General features: G+C 40.3%; 2 protein-coding genes across 7 annotated transcripts in view; both read left to right on the forward strand.

Annotated features, from left to right (window-relative positions):
- Positions 1-12,947, forward strand: part of LOC311273697 (uncharacterized protein) — a 107,610-nt gene that overhangs the window by 43,805 nt on the left and 50,858 nt on the right. The gene's annotated exons all lie outside the window — the stretch shown is intronic.
- Positions 10,201-12,947, forward strand: part of LOC311273766 (uncharacterized protein) — a 68,607-nt gene continuing 65,860 nt past the window's right edge. Inside the window, exon 1 of the mRNA XM_084380979.1 lies at positions 10,201-10,265. The gene's annotated coding sequence lies outside the window, so the exon portion shown is untranslated. The remainder of the gene's footprint in view (positions 10,266-12,947) is intronic.

The following is a 12,947-nucleotide window of genomic DNA, read 5'->3' on the forward strand; positions in this document are numbered from 1 at the left end:
CACACACACACACACACACACACACACACACACACACACACAGAGAGAGAACACAAACGCCTTATGCTCTCTATCCAATTTTCTCCTTACCCTTTTGAATACATGCTAACCCTCTCTGTACCTCAGTCTCCTCTCCCTCTTACCTGTCTTGGGTCTTCTCTGCTCCCTCCCTCTCTTCCTCCTCTCCTGTGACAGGCTGCCAGTGATTCATGCACTGTGTGTACAACATACACAACCACACGCATACACACACACAAACACACACACGTGTATTTATGTTGCTGCAGACAAGGACACAAACCAGCAGGAGAGAGGTGATCGCTCCAGGCAGTAGTTTGTTAGCTACACATTACCTCGCCTGCACCCTAGGAGCCATCTTACAGTGACAATATTTACATCCCTCTTAACTCTGAAAACTTTTACAGAAAATCCAATAAATCAAAAGTTAACCAGGTATAGTTTAAAAACAGATTAGCAGAATCTGTAAGCACTGAGGTGTCAAGTGCATTGGATTAATCTTAAATAACACAGGTATGGCATGAAAACAAATTTATTCTTTAATTTATGCTACACACTATAGACAAAAACAACATAATTGCAGGGGTAATATGTAATATAAGACAACAGGGACAATGATAAAGCACTCGTAAACATACAGAGTGAGATATAAAGTAGCTATAGCATCGCCACCTGCACTTCTTGCCAACCAAGCATTTTTAAAAAGAATGGATATATTGTGCCCATACTCTCCGAAGAGAATAGTGTCTTTGTTCATGTTTTGTTTTTGCATAACTCAGTTATTTTTTCCAACCTATTTAACAAAAAAAAAAACAAAAAAACAATTTGATAAAGGTTTTAGCTCAGAAACGATTGAATGGATTTCATTCATTGACTGGTGTTTAAAGTGTCTCTCCAGCCTGTTCGAACTGCTGACGGGTTCAAATTTCAAGCGTGCACCGAACATGGGAAACGCAGTGACAGTCTTGTTCTTTGGAAACAATGGTGAAGTTTGTGTCTGGTGCAGAACACAGTGTCACAATGATCTGAGCCACAGGGAATCTCAAGGGAATGGAGGCGATGGATTTTGGGTAAGGTGAGGTGAATCTTGCAAACAGACAGAACACATATAAAGCTCTGTTTCAATTTTGATATAATGAGGTATTAAGAGTTCATAGTAATTTCAGTGCTTATGTATTGAACAAATGATGAGGTTTCTAATTATTGCAGCTCATTAATTCTTCTGAAAGATCCTGAGTCCCATAGTCGTTAAAAGTATGATAAATTTAAAAGTCGATTTCATGTGATGCTGCACAACTGAAACAACAGAGGACACTAGAAAAAAAATCTAAAAGAGCAGCTCACACAAGCGCTGTTTGTTTGTACACTACATGTACAGCACTCAGTTTCAAATCAAGACCTCTGGGCAGACACTCATATCATAGGACCAATTAACGAATGCAAATGTGCACACGCTTGATTTAAAATGTGGCACACTTGACTCGTGAAATCAACCAAATAAATCCATGAAAAAGTAAATCGCATTGTCTGGCGAATACTGTTCTATAGGGATGCAATGGATCACGAAACTCACATTTTAGATGGTATCACGGGTTTGAGTCACAGATTGGATCATCTTTAAGATCAGCAGCAGAAAAGGGAGACCAACACAACTTTGCTTTCCATTTATTCTGTTAAAACTCTCTTAATCAAGGAACTTTTGCACATATGGTCTGAAATAAAAGCAGAATTCAAGATGTCCAATATTTAAATAAAATCCTAAAAACTATAAAATATTCAATGCTCAGGGGGTGATCGATACAGATGACATATATTAACTTAATTCTGTTGCACCACAAGAGATCCATGAAACAAAGTCATATAACTATCCACTTAGATTTAATAGTCACCAATTTAATAGTACACCTGTGCAATCTAATAAAATCCATTACAACAAACCTGCAGTGAATTCAATCTTTGTAACTTTTTTTTTGTTTGTTTTTTTAATTGAGCACCATCAGATGAAAATTTCTTCTGTATGGTAATTTTTGCAGCCATTGTTTATGGTGGTTTTGTATTGGACATCATTATTATGAGAAACATAATAATCATGGGGACGGAATTATATTATATTGAATTCGATTTTAAAGGTGGAACTAATTAAATGGCACCTCATTGCAATGCCAGGACCATGAGCAAAGCACTGTGTCATCCTTGTTTATAGGAGGACCTAGAAAGACCTGATCTTATTTTACCTGCATTTTTTCGCGATATCCTTTGTTCTATAACTTCTGCGGGGATTTTTTTGTCACACCGTGTCCTAACTGAATACGCTGCAAGCGAGCATCAGCGATAACATCTGTTAGATCAAAATGTTTCCTATAAGAAAGTCCTAACTGTGGCCGTGAGCCATGCAGCTACACATAGTGCTCCGCAGCGCACCAATTTCCATTATTTATTTATATGATAATTACTTGACATTCTTCTTAGATTCTATTCTATTCTGTTCTCAGAAACCTGCTCTCTGCAACACAAGAATGGCACTAAGTGATAGAATGGAATGAATGTGCTTCTACCGATTGTGACTCACAGTCGAGTCAATGAGATGTTCAATTAGGGCTTTCGGCCTTTTATCAAGTGGGCCTGACACATGCACAGACCCACACGTGCACTCTCACATCCTTATACACATAAGTCTTCACACACAACAAACATACTGTATATGCACGCACGCACAGGCAGAGATGCACCCACACTCGGTCCATTTAATCGTTCACTATGCATTTCTAAGTGCTCTAACTAGCAGTGTGGCAAACCATCTGTTATTGGGTTGCTAAATCTATCAATGGATCTCATTTACACCGTGGAGAATTTCATGTCCGCTCACGTGCACACACCAGCTAGCAATTAACCACCAAATTGATTTTAGGTTTTTCCCAGACATGTGTCAATGTGTATCGGGCGCTTGTAAGCATTTTGGCGGACAGGATTGCATTGCAAAGCAGGTGGTGCTGAGACTGAGTTCTAATGCTGTCGGAAATTAGCGCTGAGTTACATAACCCATCCTCAGATCAATGCACATGTCAGAGTGAAGTACTGGTGCCAAGTCACACAGTAAATGTATGTCTCTGATCTGATTAATTAGTAAACTTACATCACTGATTGATGGCAACATCTTTGGATTTTCAGTGCCGTTCAGGGCTCTTGATTATTGGGCTATGAAAAATTAGTGATGTGGATCTGTACCTCTGTCATCAATTAACCAGTTGGCACATTGATTTGTTGAGCCATATTCCACTGAGACTGAAACCAATACATTGCTTTTCCTTGCATCATTTGGTTTTCCGTTGTTAGTTAGAATGAATGCTTGTAGATATGACAGAAATGAACAAAAACAATGGCAGCAAATAAATGCAGAGAACCACAGTGAAAAGAAAAAATATTGGGGGAATGATTCATATCAATGAAGATCATAGCAAATGTGTGTTTTTTTTAAAATACTTTATTCCAGTTTTGTTTTGATTTTTTCCTTACCAAGGACACGTCAGTCAATGCACTCATAAGACTGTTGGAGCGCTGAAGCCTGACTTCATCTTTCACCATTTTAAGTAAATGCAAAAATCAGACCATTGACACTTCATTTCACTTTAGCATCTTCCCATAAACATGCACTACCTCTTACACCTAATGGTGTGTAACAGATTATGTACACATTGCTACACATGCATCTTAAACACCTTATGCTAGACACGAGCAAACATATTTGAACACAGATGGCATTGCTTTCCCATCCCCCAATAACCCCACATCACCATTCACTTCTATCACACTTGACTGAATTAAGGAGACGCGCCGTAGTGACGGTGACTTTGAAGAGAAAAGAGGGAAAAACACTCAAACTGGGTGCAATATATAAATTCACATAACGGCTTATTTTATTAAGTGCCTGCAATGTTATTAAATGTTTTTATTTTCAATGCACTAAACCCAGCATCTGTTGGCAGAGCTGAGCAATATTGAATTCTCATTGACATTGAGATATGGAAGCGTATAGTGCCAGCATCGAAATGCTTCATTGTGGAAATTTTAAAGTCATTTTTATACAGTTAAATCTGGTTATAAAAATTAGATTGAAAAAATCTTCAGTAGATATGATCATATTGCAATTAAATTGCCAGATATTACATTTGTGATATATTTCTTGGTTGGTGGGAATGCTAATTTTTGCATCACAATTTCAAAAATAATTAAGGGGGCAATATATAGTTTTGTAGAAGAAATTCAAACATAGAATTGTATAATCTACAGTATTAATGTGATAATAATACAAACTCAGAAATATTGGTTGTTTTTTCCATACCTGAATAAACAAGCTAATCTGAGAGAAGCGGGGAAGCTAGAAAGGCTGCAGGGCCCGCCAAATCTTAACAACGTAAAATAGTATGAAACTGTGTTGTTTATTTATTTAGTTTGTTTAGGCATACAATCACACAAAGTCGATCTTTCTCATCTGTTTAAAATTTCTCCCCCAAACCTACATAGTGCACCTTTAAAATCATGATGATTTGACATTTGTTGGGGTCTGTACCAAACAAACATGTTTTCTGTCATCAGGAGAACATGATTTGGAAGCCGGGGCACCTCTGCAGCACTACAGTGCTTTATCACAAAATTACAGCTCTTGATTTGGATATTGCACTTGGCCATATTGTAATTTCAATGATATTTTGATTAATTGTGCCACCATAGCACAAACACAAGATTTTATTTGCAGTTGAGAATTCATACAGAGATATACAAGTAATGCATATAAATACAGATGTATATACACTTCAGAAAATGTCCTCTATACAGTAGATGAAGAAAGTGCGGCTAATTCGCAAGACTAATGTTAAATGACTGCTTGTCTTTCCTCTTCAATGTACCGAATGTTTAAATGACTTGTGCAGACAGAGTCAAGCTGTGCGGAGACTAATGCGAACTGAGTTGCTTCCTTGATATTCTGACGTCTGTACAGCTGTGTGTCCTGTCTTTCTGGGTCATTTCTGTTTCACTCGCAATCCCCGTGGACTTCGCAGAGACGAGGCCTGCACGATAGACAGTGGCTAAGCCCATGACTTCTTCTGCTTCATCACACACGCACACACACACGCATACACTTGGAGACCAGCTGACACACAGGGATGTTATTCATAAGTTTCTGGGACAATGTCAACCTCAGTAGAGTTACGAGCCCAGTGCCTGTGCGGCTCCCGCTCCCACTGATGCCGTTTCCTCTTTTCCTCTCAGCGCCACCTCCTCTCCTCGGGTCCTTTTCTCTTCACCTCCTTCTGTGCCCTGTCTTCCCTTACAATAGTTGAACATTTCAAAGAGAGAATACTCAGCTACCATATGCATTTTTGAGATACCAAATAAAATGGATTACACTCCACTCAGAGGCACGCTTTTCAGCATTTCTGGGCTATATAAAGAGTGCTTAGAAATTTCTTGAATTCGGCTTCAAAATAAATATAGGCCTGTTTAGTAATGCTCCTCTTGCTGGTGGCATTGTGCCCCCACTTGCCTCCTCCTCCTCGTCCTCCTGCTCTTCTTCCTCCTCCCCTGTTCCTCCTGGGCATTCTTGGCCTGGAGGAGCAGAGGGTGACAGATGTACACACTACCTGCTGGTCTCCCCTCTGACCTCCCGTCCTTCTGAACTCCTCCCTCCCCATATCCGAGCCCTTACCCCCCCCCCATCTCTACATTTCTTGCAAACCAACTCTCTTCCTCTTGCTGTACCTCCTGCCACTTTCTTCCTGTCTGCCAAGCCAGCTCTCTTCTCGCTCCTCCCTCCTTCTCCTCATCTATCCTTCTGCTGTCCTCATATCTCCCTTTCCTTACTGTCCTCCTCCGACGTGTAATATGAGACATATTGACTCTGTTCTTTGGTGCTATACACTTCCTACCACACAAACACCCCCACACACAGGGAAACCAATAGGTTGACAGATGCACTCCTTGTACTCACCACCTATCCTTCTGTCTACTTTGCCTTGTTGATTCTTTTTCCTATACTGTAGCTCTGATACCTGATTAACGCCCTAATGATGTACATAAGTGTTTATGCACGAACGCACACAAGTACTTTCACATCGCAGATACACAGATGCACACATCCAAACACACCTATCTCTGCAGAGGTACAAAATGACAGATGTACTTTCCCCTCACCTCCCTCTCTCTTGCTCTCTCTCTCTCTCAGCTACCCACACACACACACACACACACACACACACATCCCCCCTGTTAAGGGGCTCAGCAGGTACAGTGGCATCTGTACGCCAAACCTGACTCATGGATATTTCATGTTGTGGAGCAGCACTGGACTACGGTGCACAGTTGTAGGTAGGCAGAGCAAAGCTGCACAGTACGAGTCACACCCATGCTGTGCTGATCCACAGTGTGCTGTACATAAATATATATTTATATGTATATATATATGTGTGTGTATGTATAATACACACACACACAAACACACAAACACACACACACACACACACACACACACACACACACACACACACACACATATATATATATACTCCCTGTGCAGTAGCTACACCAACTGAGTCATCTGCTCTCCCCTGCCCTGCAGTATGCCACTACACTATATGCCGCTACACCATGACTAGTACTATAGCCTTAGGGTGGAAGGCTGGTGTGAGGAGGAAGGAGTTGGGCTTAGAGATGGTTCTGCAGCGGTAAGACAGAAATAAGAGCCGAGGGTGGTGGCGTGATGAGCATTCCACCTACCAAGGTGCTTAAAAAACTGCTGCAAATCCAAAAAATGTTAATACCATAAAACCTAGTTGGAGATCAAGAGAGAAAGGAAAGGATTGATGAAAATCAATTAATTTATGATGTTTAGTGGAGAAACTGGTCTTGCAGTGCAGCATTTATTCATTTGCAATATATGACATGTACATAGAAACATGAAGCGCCCATTGAGAGGCACTTACAAAGATGAAGGAGGGGGGATGTGGATGTGGGAGAGTCAGTGGGGGAGAGTAAGAAGGATTTGCATATACAGGTCAAAAGATCTTTAAAAGGAATAAAAGACCAAGAAATAGAAACTTCAACATACTCACCTCACACCTACCATCACCTTCTCCTCTTCCTCGTTCTCCCCTTGCTTCCTCCATCCATGGACAAGACCCCTGGAAAGAAAGAGGGAAAGAGATTGACATGTCTTCTGTCTGCCACTTCACATTAAATGGGAGCAGACATGGCCAGTCAAATCCAGATAGCCCCGGGGAGAGAGATTGGTGCAGTGTTCGGGAGACTTTTATTAAATATAGCCACACTGCCATATAGCTATCTGACTGCACTTAAAATAGACCCTCGACTCGCTACTGCAGTGCTCTCACTGGAAATGGGATATTATGAAAGCACGTAGACCACAAAGCACTCGTGGTATTTAAACACTGGTGTTCTATCATAACCTCAGAGATACTGTATGTAGGCACTTTGAAGCAATATAGAAAATATTACTAAGATTTGATGATGACAAATGATGCATATTAAGTTGAGACGGAGGCCAGGAACTGTGCTAATTTGGTGCACTGTGAGAGTTTATCATGAATGTTATTTATGGCAAAAAGAAGGGTTCGAATTACAAGGAGGACTGGGGGATTTTAAAAAAACAACTGGTTAGGGGGATCAAAACATTTATGTATCCTTCTCACCTGTAATCCTAAATATTACACTCTCTATATCATATATTTGTGCCTGGATGAATCCTCTAATGGAGTGTCAGACACCCCTAAACTGGACCATACCATTTATTTGCCTTAATGTTAGTTAAACATCTCATCTGCCTGCCTCATGTCACTCCAATCGTCTATGCTGTAGGTTGACATAAATAGCTTTTTTCGCCAGTGTCATAAGCTTTACTTTCTTACCTTCAGAGTTTCTGAATTAGATTTTGTTGTTTTTTTGAAGTTCTACGGAATGAACGAATGAAGCCAATGTTTGCTACAACTCTTGCTTGGCGCGCTATTATGGATCCCACTGCTTTCCTGTCAAGATGGGCCCTACTCCGCCACTGATTCGCTTGCAACTATTGTTTTTGTGTGAGGGGAGCCTGATGGCTTTGTGGTCGTGGAACTCTGCGCTAAATACATCCAACAGGCAGAGCCTATACAGTGGATTGTGAGCTGAAGTGTCCCCAGTAAACACACCAACCTATTCGGCTGTCGCAGCTGCAGTGTCTCCAGGCTAGTTAGCGGGTCAGCTGCAGCCTGCCCTGTTTACACCTGGCCTCTCCACTTCGCCTTGCCCAGAGACACTCTTGCGCAGAGCTTGCCAGAGGATTAGTGACCCCGAGAGGATCAGCAGAAAACCGGGAAGGTTGCTGAAAAGGTTGGTGTGTTTACCAGGGAAACTACATCTAATAAACCACCGTATCAGACAATAGATAGACTTAACCAAGCCACAAGGTGTGTTAACAGTTTAGTTAAATCTAGAGAATGCAACCAGTGAAGGCAACCAATCAGGTGTGGAGTAGGATGGGTCTTGCAAGAAAAGCAGTGGGATCCATAGTTAGACTTTCAAATAGCTAACTAGCTGTGCCTATGGCTTGGCATTTCATTACCAATATAAAATGTCATATTGTCTAATAGCTAACACTGTTGCTCAGTCATAAGCAGTGAGACAATGGAGTACTGTGCCCTGTGAGCTGGTGAAATCGATTGGCTTTATCATCTCCATACTGCAGACATGAAACAAGCCTCCTTCATGAAGACTTTGTACGTCAGTATTCAAACCTGGTGTCAATGCCTTAATTCAGAACCAAAAGATTATGGATAGTGGTAACTCAGATAATTAGTGGTCAAATTTATCAATACCCTCATTCTGTATTGATCAGATGGATACACCTGAAACTGTAGGCTTCTCTCAGTGGTTGTTTTTGAGTTTGTATATGATTAAGGTTAAAGGTTTTATACATCATGGGATGTAAAAATGATGCAACATATAATACATAAAATACACTCATTACTGTACTTTTTAGATACTTGTCCTCTATTGAAGTATTTTAATATATGCAAACTTAGGTACCTCTACTACACTAAATTCCAGAGGCAAAAATGGCTTTTACTTCACTGCAATCTTTTTTCAGCTGCTTTGATGATAGATTTTACTTACAAATGCAAAACATGCCATCACTTGTTATAGAACAACTAAACCGTATATAAAGCAGAATCAAATCTCATTTTGCTTGTTGAATCACTGCATTTTGTGAGTTTAGCTGTTGTCACTGTAGACAGAGCAACACAGGATAGCAGGATGGCAGGCTCTAAATGTGTACAAAACGAGTCTCAAAATGACCTAAATACAAAAGTAGCTGAAATGAAAATAGAGAAGGGAGATGGAAACAGAGAAGTGCAATTCTTTTCTGTTTGCTGCTCCAACCCTGACACTCTCTGCTCCGGTGCTGAATGCAGTGAAGTCGGCTAAACTAATTTTGAAGCAGACACTGATACAACCTCCTCTTCTGCCATATAGACTCTTCGGCTGACTGACAGCACTGTCAGGAACCACCCAGGGGAGACACTATGAATTTATAACTCAACTATGACTAGGACAAACACTTTTTATTTCTCTGACTGTGTGGAAATGGTGTATATGTTTACAAAGGCATTAAAAAGTTTTGTTGTTCTAAAAAATTTGACTTAGCATCTAGTTTCCTAAGTGTATTGCACTACTGTGCAGGTACGCTGAACTGAATTGGAACAGACTTTCAACAGATATTCAACATTGGTAACAATGTTGAATATTTTTTTAAATAAAATGTACTGAAAGACGAAAATAACAGGTTGCAGAGGTGTATTGCAGGGTGTGTTAGTACACTATGACATTACTTTTTATTGTGTTAAAGGTGCAACCTTGATCTTGACCACACCGATCAGTGATGCTTGGTGCGCTCAAAGGTGCAACGCACTGGAAAGCTTAACCAGAGAGGTCAGTGAAACGCTGCTATTCGCCTGTTGTCAAGATACCCTTGAAGTGCATTTGGCAGACATAAATGCTATGCTTTTATTTCAGTAAGATTTTGAAAATATATTCTGGCTCTATGTGCTGTTTTCTCCCGCAGCTTCTCTGATGTCCGCCCTCCCTCTTGTTGCTCTCCAGATATTTTCACATCTAACACAATGAATAAAAGCTTTATTTCGACCAAACCATAGTTGGTGATTGTTGGCACAGTGGAAAGACGGACCAAGATGGTTTAGGTGAGTTTTATTTTTCTGTCAAGACTGAATGAACTGTATTTTATGACAATAAAATTACTTCTTTGGCAAGAGCGATAACAGCTGTTTCTGATTAAATAAAACAAAAAAGTCTCTGTAGGGATCTTTTCCATAATGTTTTCAGACACTTAAAATAACAATGTGAGCTGTCAGTGTTAAAAAACAAGCACTTTAAGTGGACATACTTTGACAGCGTGAGATTGCCCAGAGGAATTACATTGCAGACTGCTTCGCGGCTGCCAGCTGCAGTGGTGTCACTCAATACTGGACGTGTTTCAAAAACTGTGACCATTAGTCACTTGGATAACAAAAACATGAGAGAATAGGGTACAGGTTGAAAAGTACTGAAGTTTAGAAGCATTAAGCATGTAATAGGTCAAAACTCCAACAACATTCATAGTTTAAAGAACAAGTTCACTGTCAGACCAAAGAAGGGCTGCATGATAAATGAAAAAACTGACATTGTGATATTTTGGTTTTCTGCAATATATATTGTGATAATATGATAATTTGAATAGCTCAATAGTGGCTATGCATGTGAGGTTACAGAGGGCATAAGTCACCATGGTTACAACCCCTGAGTTGCTAACATTTATCAAGAGATGCAATCTTGACTTTCACCTTGAATGCTGCAAAAACCCAACTCTTGCAATATTGATGCTGAAACGATATATTGTGCAGCCCAAGACCAAAGGGTTTCAGCTGGTGGCTTTCATGTATCATGCTGGAGTTTGAACCTCTTCAGACTTTTTCCCTCCTCCAGGCACCTCAGGAGGAGGTGAAACTGAAATCCTGCCAAACAGTACTTTTGCTTAAGTAAAGGATCCGACCACTTCTTGCACATTGGTATGTGAATGCTTTAGTCCAGCGCTTCAACAATAGGCTATTGAGTACGTATTTAATGCATTTGAAATATGCAAAGTGTCCTCAGTGTGAACTCGCGGTAATATCAGAAAAAAGATTTTCTTTTTTTTAAAGGAAATCTTTTGATGGAAGAGCCGAGACACTGAAAGCATAACAAACAAAGCCATCAAAGAAGTGACTTTTTAGGGAAACATGCAAAAGAAAGAACAGCGAACGTATCTGCATGTGCTATTCTGTTCTATTTTAATATTGACAGCCGTGCATGATGGGCCATGCTGGTTCGTTGATGGCGATAAAACATACATCACATAAAAAAAATAGGACTTGCAATCCAATTTGTTGTATTCCCAGAAAGCTGCCAGCCGTACCTTTTCTCGTTATCCCAGATCTCGACATACGAGATAGAGTTCACAAGTTCATTTGTATCCATATAGAGAGACAGCTCACACAAGGAACATATGACAAGTGCTCTGGCCCCTGGAAAAATAAACCAAGGACATGAAATAAGTCAAACCACTTATCAACTCATGTGAAAGCCCAACAGCACTCAAGTTCATATGAATGAAGCACTAATTTAACCAGATATAAGCTAATATTTATACTGAAAGTGGAAAGCTGACATATACATAAGAATGTCCTCTCTGTATTCCATGCATAAATATGCCATGCACATAAATCTGCCCCGTATGGACTGCATTTACAAGAACACCACTATATTGTGTGTGGGCTGGGACATGAGTGTCTCATTTCCAAGCTAGCTGACAATGACACTCAGATGAGCTCATGCACTGAAGGCAGTGATATAGCTCTTCATTAGATATATATATAGTACAGTATGTGATGCGCAGCAGATCCATTTAGATAGGCACTTTGATACAGATGGCCGTAGTCAAGCGCCCTGTATGGGTGGGCCATACATCAGCTGAGAGATAGAGCGCCTTTCTCCCTCCTTAAGAAAAGCTGACAATAGCAAGCTTGATAGAAGTCATAGCTTTACTCGAGGGATGGATGACAATAACATCACTGTGTGTGTGTGTGTGCGCGCGCGCGTGTGTGTATAGGTTGGAGATGTGTGTTCGTGTTTGTAGGTGGGTTGCCATTTTTCATAGCTGTGGGTTAATGCCACAGTCACAGTAGCAGCAAAAATCTGACACATACATCACCTATGACCTTTTTGTAGGACGGGCCGATGACACATGAAACATGCACAAAAATAAACATGCAGGCACACAAACGCATTTAGATGTTGAACAATTTCATTTAGTTTTGCTCTTATAATAGAACTCAAACGGTGACTTTGCTGATTTTCAACCAGATTTGTATCACTTCAATGTGGGTAGTATATGCAAATGAACAATGGTACACTTCCCCTCCATGTTTCCTGCACCCAGAGCTTCTTGTTCATTTGCCAGCAAAAGTTTGCTGAGTGATACATTCTGCATCTTCCGACAGGCTTTTGGCTGTTGTTTGAACTACGGATTTTACTTTTTTGAATGCCAGCCTCCATGGACACAAAGCGCTAGAAGTCAGATTGAGAGAGTGAGAGCCGTAGAGAGATACGGATGGCTCACCAAACTCAGATCAAACTGTAAAACAAGGCAGTGCTGATCAAATGGGAACAAAGATTTTCTCTGCCCATTTCTTGTTTTGTCTTGTTTTTAGAAACATATCTTAGTGTAGCTGTAATAGAGAAAAGTGGCCAGCAGGAAGTAGCCGTCATATTGTTTCCTGCACTCGAAGACTAAAATGTTGACTTTAAGTATTTTAATTACAATTAATATTCCAACTGATTTTATGATG

This window comes from Pagrus pagrus (assembly GCF_965226575.1).
Source record: "Pagrus pagrus genome assembly, chromosome: 2".
NCBI lineage: Eukaryota > Metazoa > Chordata > Actinopteri > Spariformes > Sparidae > Pagrus > Pagrus pagrus.